Source organism: Cebus imitator, unplaced genomic scaffold (genome assembly GCF_001604975.1).
Source record: "Cebus imitator isolate Cc_AM_T3 unplaced genomic scaffold, Cebus_imitator-1.0 Scaffold266, whole genome shotgun sequence".
Classification (NCBI taxonomy): Eukaryota; Metazoa; Chordata; class Mammalia; order Primates; family Cebidae; genus Cebus; species Cebus imitator.
The window spans coordinates 2,974,298-2,985,181 of record NW_016107581.1 but is presented as its reverse complement, the minus strand read 5'-3'; the positions used below and the strand labels follow the sequence as shown (position 1 = coordinate 2,985,181).

General features: G+C 46.6%; 1 long non-coding RNA gene across 1 annotated transcript in view; it reads left to right on the top strand.

The window, feature by feature from the left end:
• Nucleotides 1–2,524: 2,524 nt before the first annotated feature.
• The window catches only part of LOC108283948, a 28,045-nt gene continuing 19,685 nt past the window's right edge, over nt 2,525–10,884 (top strand). Inside the window, exon 1 of the long non-coding RNA XR_005195738.1 lies at nt 2,525–3,005. This is a non-coding gene — a long non-coding RNA (uncharacterized LOC108283948). The remainder of the gene's footprint in view (nt 3,006–10,884) is intronic.

Below are 10,884 nucleotides of genomic sequence, written 5' to 3'. Positions count from 1 at the left end.
ATTAAAAAATAAAAGTACTCCAGGTCTCTCTTCAATTAGTATGATCCAACAGTGGTGAGTAAAGTACACTTTATTGGAATGAATTTATGGTACAAGTCCCCAACCTCAATGATCTTCACGATATTCAAAGGCAGTAATTTATGCACAGAAACAGCTTGTAAACTACAGCGATATAAACAAATGCATACATTTTTATTATCATTTCAATGAGGCTCAACCAACACCGAACAACTTTAGGAGGCAGGTTGGTGTAGGGTGTAAGAACTTCAGGCTGGATGGTCTGATCAGAGGGTGCCTACCCCCTTGTGGAGTAAGGGATAGAAGTCATTTAGGGGAGGGAAAATGGGTGGGGTGGACAGCTTTGAACATGACTCTTTAAAAACTGGTATGCTAAGGCTGGGCTTGGTGACTCACGCCTGTAATCCAAGCACTTTGGAGGCCAAGGCGGGTGGATCACCTGAGGTCGGGAGTTCAAGACCAGCCTGACCAACATGGTGAAACCCCGTCTTTAAAAAAAAAAAAATAACTGGTATGCTTGAGAAATCCTCATTCACTGAAAGTGTGGTTTGATTTTATGGTCACTGCTGTATGGAGAAGACCCACCTGTGGTGGCACAATATGAAACTTCAAAAACAATCCAAGTAATCCAATAGGTATGTTTCACTGGGTGGCTCAACTTAGAGACAGTGTACTTATTGAAGACAGGGTATGATTAGTGACATACATGTCATTAATCAACTCCAAAAAAACAAAAGGAAGCTACTATACTCATCAATTCTGAAATGAAGTCTTTTCAAAGGTGTTAGTTCTGAGGTAAACAAGCCTCAGCTTCAGAATCCAACTGAATTGCAAAACTTGCTTTGTGCTGTTTCCCAGTACACTCTGCACAGTGTTTTGGAAACCTGCAGTTATCTAAATTCCCATCGGGTGACATTGTTTAATCCAACATTCCCTCTTTCATACATGAAAATACCTCTAAGGACACACCACTGATAGGCTCTGAACTCTCTTTCTGGTGATTGGAAGGGAGTTTCCAATCCCACTCCCTTCCCTCTGATAGTTTTCCTGCTCCCCGTCCCAGTGTGTCATTCAGGAAAGGCCTCTGGCAGCTCCCCCAAGCAAGGGCTCATGGGGAAAAGAGACAGTGACCTTGGCTAAGTAAGCACCTGTCTAATCACTGAACTTATTAGGCCACCGGGAGTCCAGACTGGTGCAAGTTACTTCAAGTAATACGCGTGTGTGTGTGTGTGTGTGTGTGTGTGTGTGTGTATGCAGAACTTTAGGCTTCTGATATTCACATGAAAAGATGGTTGCTTTAAAATGATCACTACACCTACTTAAAATATTGTAATGAAAGTATAAAAACAGTACCCTTCACCTTTAAGAAAGCTGCAAACATTATATTGAAGGCAGTAATAACCGAAATAACAAAAAGGTTTCAAGTCGTATCTTAACTAAAAGGGTGGCTGCTTCTCCAGTGCTGAGCTTAAACAGAGCTCTAAGAAGCACCCCCACCCCAGCTTTCTGAAAGTCTTAGAAAGATTACCACCCCATTTGTCTCAAAACCTCTGAGGGGCTGCCCTTCTTTAAAAACAACCCTCCCTCAATCATACTGCCACATTGTCACTCAACTAAGTTACACTTTATAAACCGCCTTCCTGTGCTTCACGCATGCAGAAAGTACACAAAGTGGATAAACTTCTACTGTGGATGCCGCCGTGGAGGTATATATTTAGTAAACATTTAGTTACATTATTTTATTTTTGTGAAATAAGAACTGATCGACCAAACCTTTCAAACAGACCCACCAGATGATAAATACCACCATATGCTTGCTTCGCAGTACATGTGGGCATAAACACTTCAATTACAGGTTTGTGTTTAGTATCAGAAACCTTTTCTTGGGTGCGTGTTTTCTCTCCAGATCCCGTGTTCTGGATCACATTTGCAAAGTCGCTTATTGCAGATAAAGCACCTTTCCAGGTACGCTTCGGAGGACCATATGTATTTACGCACAAAGGTATGCACAGAGACTTTCACAACAAACGTCCCTCCGCTGCCGCGCCGCGCTCCCGCACATGCCGCCGCGTGTGCGCCCAGCCCCCAGCGCCGCCGGGCCGCCCCCCGGACACGCGGGAGCCCGCGGCCTCCTTCGGAAACTTCGCCGGCGTTGCCACCGCGGCCGCGACGCGGGCTCCCCGCCCCCACCCACCCGGGGCCCCGCGGCCCACACCGAGCACGCCCAGGCCGGCCCGCGGCGGCGGGGTGGGGGCGGGGCGGGCGGCCGGGCCCCGAGGCGCCTCCGAGCGCCCGCGGGCTCGCCCGGTTTTTAAAAGAATGCGCCGCACACGCCCAGCCCCCAGCGCCGCCGGAGCGGGCAGGGAGGGAGGAGAGCGCGGCCGCCGGAGTCCCCCCCCACCCCCCCACGCCGCCGCCTCCCCCCACCGCGTCCGCGGCGCCCCTCCCCCGCCGGCCCCTCCCCCGCGCGCCCGCCCGCCCGCCCGCCCGGCGCAGGCCGCTCGGGTTTGTTTTGCTGCGCGGCCGCCGCCGCCGCCGCCGCGGGCCTCGCGAGCTCATTTGTGCCTGGCTGGTCCCCATTCCTCTCTCCCCAGTGTTGAGTGTCTGAGCCGTTGGCTGCTCCGAACCGTTTGGCTCTTTCCCTTAGTAACAGCTTTTACCTTCTGCCTCAATTCCTCTCCCGCTCGCGCCCTTCCCCCGCGCGCCGCCTCCCCCCGCCGCCGGCCGCGTGCGCCCCCGCCCCTCCCCCCGCGGCGGGAGCACCTCCGCTCGCCACCTGGGGACCCGCGCCGCGCTCCCCGCCCCCGCCCGCCCGGCGCCCATCCCCCGCGCCCTCCGCTCGCTGGGGTTATAATTGCCTCTCACCCCCCGGAGGGGTTATTTTGGGGGTGGTTGGAGGCGGTGGCGGCGGCGGCGGCGAGGAGGGGAATTTCCTTGTGCCTCCATTCCTGGGAGGGGGGAGCGGCGTTGGAGGCCACCGTTTCCAGGTAAGCGCTGGGGGCCGGACCCTGGAGTGGGGGCGGCCGCGGGCCTGGGCGGGGGGCGCGGGCCGGAGGCGGCCGGGGGCGCTGGGCCGCGGGGGGATGGGCGCGAGTGGAACATGCGTTTTCAACTTGGCCCTTGGGGGAACTGGGCTTGCGTGGGGGAGGGGAAGGCAGGGAGGGCACTTGGGGCGCCCCCATCCCCCCGTTTTCCTCTCAGGTTTCTTTGAAATGCTCACGTGCTTGCCCACCCCCTGCCCTTTCCTGGTCTCGGGGGATCCTCACCCTAATTATGCTGTCCCCGAAAATGTGCACCTCGGCCTTCTCCCCCTGTTCCACCCTTCGTGCATTTACACCCCCTTTTTGTGCGTGTGTGTATGGGGGGGGAGGCTTTCAGGAAAGGATTTGCAGCAAATTGAATCAAGGAGCCATCATGAGGCCGACTCCTTTATAGCCTATTTTTAGCAGAGGAGAAGGAGCTTTTCGGTGCATGCTGTTTTGTGAAACCTCGGGCAGCAATGGAAATGTCCCCTCCCCGGGCGCGTCCCCGGCCCGGGCGCGGCGACCCCGGCCGCCGTGCGAGGGGCTGCGGGCGGCTGTTGGGGCCGCGCGTCCGGGGCGGGGGCGCCGGCCGGGGGAGGGGCGCGCGGCCGCCGGGCCTTGCTCCGGGACGTGTTTATTTGTAACTTAGTGCTTTTTATCGTCTTAAGGAGGTATTTGGTGGAGGCTCTTTGAAGTTCGGTTCAGGAGTGTAGAATTGGCAAAGTTATTGCCAGCTTCCTGGTAAGTTTTGGGTGGCACAGTCACGTTATTTTCTGACAGTGTAAAGGCCACGTTGTGAGGGTGGTTTCTCTGTCACTTCCTCTTTGCAACCGATTTAATTTTTTGAACAGAAGCAGACTTTTATTTACGTGGAATATTAATCTTAAATGGCAGCTCGAGGGAAGCCATGCGTGTGTTAACGTGTTCCGTATTTTTGGAAGTTCTTAATTTGCTGAAACAGGCATCACTTCGCAGTGGCAACCGGGATTAAATTTAGGCTGTGAAAATGGTGTGTTTCATGTAAAATTTGGGTTGTGGCTTTTAAAAAATGCTCTCTTTGTTAGGTTATCTAAGTGTCTCTGAGATAATTTGATGATTCCAAACGAGAAATGTTGGGACCTAGTTAAAAATTAGGTGTTCTCAGTGTCTGTAGTTTACTTAAAATCTTGGCCTGTGCGGGCACCGGGGGTGAGGAGTTTTCGTACCTATGTGATTTACAGTTGACTTAGGAAAGTTTACTATTCACTTTCTTGTTTCGCAAACAGAAACCGTATGCTGATCTAAACAAGCTTGTTAATAAAATGTGGTGGGTGAAAATGACAAGTTATTTTTAGTCTGAATTTGAAGACTGAATGGTTTTTCCATTCCCCACTTCATATAATTAAGTGATCTTCTACCCCCTCCTTTTTTCCTTAAAGGCTCCTTCACCAGTTTGGATAATAATAAGGCCCTCGTGGTGTTTTCATCCACTTACCTGCAACAACTTTGAATAAATAATTTCGATTACATATTGAAGATAAAATGAGTGACTGTTTGGGTTTTCCAGCGTGATTCATTTTCATTTTTATTAAAATAAGACCTATGCTACATGGATGTATTTTAGTAATCCTGACTTCCTGAGATTGTATGTTCTCACGGTTTTAATAAGTTTATAGTCTGGGGAAGTAGGGCAGCTTTGTCTCCCCGAAAACATGGTGTATGTTGGGTGGTATCATGGGAGTTGATGGCAAGCTTCCCAAATTGTTGCTGAGAGTTCTAGAAATAGTTAGCATTTACCTGTGGGGGAGGGGCTGCAGGAGGAAACTCAGCCTGAGAGCAGTTAGGCGTGTGATGTGTGATTGGGCTTCTTGCTCGTAAATCCAGGTTTTCTTGTTCGTTTGTAATATGATTTTCTTTTCACCCCTATCCTGCACTGAGATGTATGTAATCACAATCATTAAAGTCGTAATAACTCCTATTTTTTTTTTTGCCGTTTGAATTGTTAGAATCAGACCTACAGGACAAAATACTAAACTGTATGGGGCATGAAAACTACGTGCCTGGGAAAAGTTTTTCTTACTGTTAAGGAACTTAATAAAGTGACATGTTAATGGCATAAAAATGGTTGCAGAGCTCACCAAATCAGTTTAGCTGTGGTTGCTAATGTGGGTGACACTGGTGGTAAATGGAGTGAGTGGCCCCTTGCAGAGATATTTTTGCGTTAGTTGCTTCAAAGAAGTGTTCAGCATTTTAAAACGTATGTCCATGTTTTAATATCTGATATTAAATTTGCGTTGATATTTGTGTTCTGGACACCTAATTAAAGGTTTTGCATGATTACCGTGACACCAGCTTCCTGTGTATTAGGAGCCTTTCAAGCTAACATGTAGAAAGGGCAGAAGATAATATAAACATGGGGGCTACTGATAGAAGGAAATATGACTAGTAGACCTTTTGAACCTCAACCTGTTGATTAAATCCATCAGTTCATATATAGCAGTGCAGTATGTATACAACCCTGTCAGATGAGCAGCTGACACAGGAATCTCCCTTCTACAATTTGTAGCCAGTACTATTATAAAGAATTTCTGACTTGACATATTTTGATGAAGTTGGTTGAAATAATTTGTTGGGTTTGTTGAATTTTGGTGTCATTTATATAAAAAGAAAAGAAGAATATGAATGGTAGGAAGTCAGGGGAGAGATGGCAGAAACATTGGCACTCACTAGAACGTGTATTTTTCTAGTACACGTGAATTGGACTCATTTCACAAATAGCATTTACAGTATAAGTCACTGAAATGCAAAAAAGGAAAGCAGCGAACATGAGACATTTATACTTTGTGCTCAGACATTCTGGCAGAAGAGAAGGGCTAGGACCCTAAAGCTGTGGAGTGAAGAATTGCTGAGTATCGTTCAGTTTAAGTACCGTCTCCTGCAGTGCCACCAACAGAAACTTGAGTTAAAAAGAAAAGGCTCTATGAGAGATCTGATCCTGGAGAGATTTGGCTATTTACTTCTCTGAGATTGGATTCTGTAAAGATACAGTTAATTGCCCTGTTACCCGAGAGCCAGGGGAGAGGAACTAGGTGCTGGGAGCTATCCTCTAGGAGGTGTGAAGTGCTTTCTCTGCCATTTATTCCCCAGGCTAATCCTATGAGGTAGTGTTGGGCTCCTTTTGTAGATGATGAAACAGGGGTGCAAAGAAGTTAATTCACTTGTGCAAGGCCACAAAATGATTAAATGAGCGCTAGGATTCAAACCTGGGTCTGTCTTAGATGACTGCATCTGCGGAATTTTCCCAGCTGTTTTGTTAGTCTTGATCTGTGCAGCTCTTCTAAAAACTTGTGTTTTTAATCAAGTTGATGAGGTACAGTTGAGCATCTCCACTAACTGGGTCAAGTGATTGCCTGGGTAAATGAAATTCACAGGACTCAAATCATTGTGCTGAACTCTCCCCAGCACCATTTACTAAGATGGGGTCTTGCCGCGTGCGGTGGTTCATGCTTGTAATCTCAGCACCCTGGGAGGCTGAGGTGGGCGGATCACGAGGTCAAGATATGGAGACCGTCCTGGCCAATGTAGTGAAACACCCTATCTCTACTAAAAATACAAAAATTAGGTGGGCCCGGTGGTGTGCACCTGTAGTCCCAGCGACTTGGGAGGCTAAGGCCGGAGAATCGCTTGAACCTGGGAGGTGGAGTTGCAGTGAGTTGAGATCTTGCCTCTTCACACCAGCCTGGGGACAGAGCGAGAATCCATCTGTCTTCAAAAAAAAAAAAAAAGAAAAAGAAAGGCTATCTTCTTGGGAGCTGCTGTATTTCCTACTTCAAGATTGGCAGTGGTGAATTAGCCTTTCTAAATACTGCCAATGGAGATTAAGTTCCATGCCTATACTTAATAAGCAGTAGCAAATAATAGTATGTCTGACTATCCTCCCAGTGTATCTTCTTAAAAACTTATGTAAGAAAAATCATAAAAGCCCATTAAGGTCTTTGTGTTATAATATAGTGGTTATAGTGAGTTCAGACTCGGGTGGTATCCCTTACTAGTTGTGATGTTGGGGTAGTAGTTCCTCGTGTTTTATTTATTTATTTTTTATTTCAAGATGGGGTTTCAGTCTTGCCTAGGCTGGAGTACAATGGCGTAATTGCAGCTTACTGCAACCTCCACCTCCCGACTGAAGCAGTTCTCCTGCCGCAGCCTCCCAAGTAGCTGGGATTACAGGCATGCACCACCATGTCTGACTAATTCTGTATTTTCAGTGGAGATGGGGTTTGTTTATTTGTTTCTTTCTTTCTTCCTTTCTCTTTCTTTTTTTAACAACCATACTAAGGAGGAGAGATCTAATGAAGTTGATGATCTACAGTTGAGGGTTTCTCTATGTTGGTCAGGCTGGTCTCAAACTCCCTACCTCAGGTGATCCACCCGCCTTGCCTTCCCAAAGTGGTGGGGTTACAGGCATGAGCCATTGCGCCCAGCCTATTTTTTTTATTTTTAAAAATTATATTTTTATTTTTTTGAGATGGCGTCTTGCTCCCTTGCCCAGGCTGGAGTGCAGTGGCGTGATCTCATTGGAACCTCTGCCTCCTGGGTTCAAGCAGTTCTCCTGCCTCAGCCTCCCGGGTAGCTGGGATTATGGGCACCCGCTACCACACCCAGCTAATTTATGTATTTTCACTAGAGATGGAGTTTCACCAGGCTGGTCTTGAACTGTTGACTTCAGGTAATCCGGCTGCCTCGGCTTCCCAAAGTATTGGGATTACAGGCGTGAGCCACCAAGCTTGACCCTCAACGTGTTCTAGTTTCTTCATATGTGTAAGGGGGGCAGCCAGCTTCTAGAGTGGAGAAGATTGAGTTAGTATGTGTGAGTTCCTTAGAACAATGGTTGACACTCTGAGAACGATGGTTGACACTCTGAGAACGATGGTTGACATTCTAAGCATCGTGTAAGTTGCCCCTGATTGGATTTTTGAAGTTCATTTCTTTGTGTTACATTTAATTTGCTTGTTTTTTATTTTAGTAGGGGCATAATGTCATAGAAAGCATTTGGTAGCTCCGTTTCCTGAGTTCCTGGTTAACCTGTTTGAAGTAAATTTAGCTTAGTTTTTTACTTTTAAAGTCGGGGTTTAAAGCCTACATAAACTATGAATGATGAGAATTTTAACACCGAGTGGGAGCAGTACTGAGTTACGCGATTGTTAGAGGTACAGTGGAGGGTATTTTGCATGCCTTTGTTGCTGTTCTGTCATCTGGGTTCATAAACTTACGTGCACCATTTGAAACATTTTTTAGCTCTTTAAATAGAAAGAGAACTCTTTCAAGGCTGGGTCCAGCAGAACTCGGGGTCTGCCTTTTAGGCTGTATGTTTACTATGGGTAGGTGGTTTTATTTTCTTTTTCCCTCTATCCCTGACCTTTTTTACCTGTGTGTTCTTTTCAATATTATCAGCTACTGTTGAGATAGTTGTCCTTGGAAGTTCCGTTCCTCTGTGAGCCTTGTCTTATTTCACTTCTCATTTTTTTTTTGAGACGGAGTCTCACTCTGTTGCCCAAGCGCGGGAGTGAAGTGGAATGATCTCAGCTCACTGAAACCTCCGCCTCCCGGGTTCAAGCCATTCCCCTGTCTCAACCTCTCGAATAGCTGGGACTACAGGTGCGTGCCACCACACCTGGCTAATTTTTGCATTTTTAATAGGGATGGGATTTCACTGGGTTGGTCAGACTGGTCTTGAACTCCTGACCTCAGTTGATCCACCCGCCTTGGCCTCCCGAAGTGTTGGGATTACAGGCGTGAGCCACTGTGCCTGACTCACTTCCCATTTGTAACCATACTTTAGCAGTAGTGTATACTTCACTAATAGTCAAAGTTCTATATGTCGGGACTGACAGGTGCTCTGACAAGTACATGTGACAGTCTGAGTGCTGATGCCCTGAATTGAGCAGTGAGAAAACTGAGGTTCAGGTAGTAGGGGACAGGGCAGGAATTTAGGCCACGTTTGTGTGAATTCTGGGCCAGTGTTGTTACCTGCCAGTCTGCCTTCTCAGTGAATGAATGAATGGTTGTAGGTCTAGGTTATTAAGTTTTTATTTGGTTGCCCTGAGCAACCTTTCTTATTCATTTTATCTTCTGTAACTACTGGCAGTGTAATTTATTTAAAGTACTGGTTTCATCTTGTCAGTTCCCCTGCTGGAGAACCCATAATGGATTCTCTTTGCCAACTGGATTGAATTTATATGCTTCAGTCTGGCTTTTTACGAAGGTTCCATTCTACCTATTCAGCTTTATTTCCCACTCTTCCCCAACTGGGATTCTTGCCTGCCTCTCAAATACTGTGGTTTTTGCCATACTCACTACTTTGCTTTTGTGTATGCGGTTCTTCCCTTTGTCCTTTTAATAGCCTAGTTTCAGTCCTCCTCCTTCCATGAGTCCTTTTCTGGCCGTCCTGACTCAGGATATTCTGAGACCCCATTGCATTTAATGAAGACCACAAATCCTATAACTGTTTATTGTTTTGTTGCCCCAACTGCAATGTTACATTCCTTGAAGGGGTGGATCTTTTTCCTTCTAGCATATGGCAGAGTTCTTAGTACCATTTTTATGTTAAAATGGATTGTTTCTACAAGGGCCTGTGTTAAAATGGGAGCAGTGACAGCCCTGTTGCACTGTTGTTAATGTGGCAGAATCTTTTTGAGTTAGACCTTCAAGATTTAGGTGTACCATAGTCACATTTAACTGTTCATTTGAATTTGAATGCTGCCAGAGTTGACAAGGAAAACTGGTCGATCCTTAGAGTCAGATGAAAATGGATAGTTTTGCCGTTTTATTTCTAGAATCGTAGCCACAGTTTTGGGGGGAAACCTAGTCTAGTTAGGAATCGTGTCACACTAAGTTGATATTATCTGGTTATATATATGTCAGGTATAATGATGCTTAAGATTTTGGACTTCCTTTTCTTTTTTTTTTCCCCGTAATTTTTTTTTTTTAATTGAGGCGGGGTTTCACCATATTGGTCAGGCTGGTCTCGAACTCCTGAGCTCATGTGATCCACCCGCCTCGGCCTCCCAAAGTGCTGGGATTACAGGCGTGAGCCACTGCGCCCTGCTTGGACTTCATTTTCTTAATCTGCTAGGTTTTCTGCTCATTATTTCCTCAGTAGTGTACCTAAGTTAAAATAGTGTTTTAGCTCTCACTGTTTTACAGCATTCTGACCACACTGGAGTTTCATTTGAACCATTACTATTAATGTATTAACATTCAGTATAGGGTATATCTATTATACAATGTAAATGGGTTTAATCTACCAGAAGAATGTCATCTTAACCATCTCCCTTCAGTAAGTTTTTATGGTAAGACTGCTGTATTGGTTCCAGCCAGCCAGGGTAATTAACTATAAAGGCAACTAATTTGGTGTTATATCCTTTTGAAATTTTTAATTTTTTTTTCTCTTTTGAGACAGAGTCTCTCTCTGTCGCCCAGACTGGAGTACAGTGGCACCATGTCGAGTCATGGCAACCTCCGCCTCCTGGGTTCAAGTAATTCTCCTGCCTCAGCCTCCTTGTAGTTGGGATTACAGGTGCCTGTCACTACACCTGGCTAATTTTTGTGTTTTTAGTAGAGGTGGGGTTTCTCTCTGTTGGCTAGGCTGGTTTAGAACCTCTGACCTCAGGTGATCCACCCGCCTTGGCCTCCCAAAGTGCTGTGATTACAGTTGTGAGCCACTGCGTCCGGCCAGTAATCCTTTCTCTTTTTTTTTTGTTTTGTTTTTGAGACGGAGTTTCACTCTTGTTACCCAGGCTGGAGTGCAATGGCGCGATCTCGGCTCACCGCAACCTCCGCCTCCTGGATTCAGGCAACTCTCCTG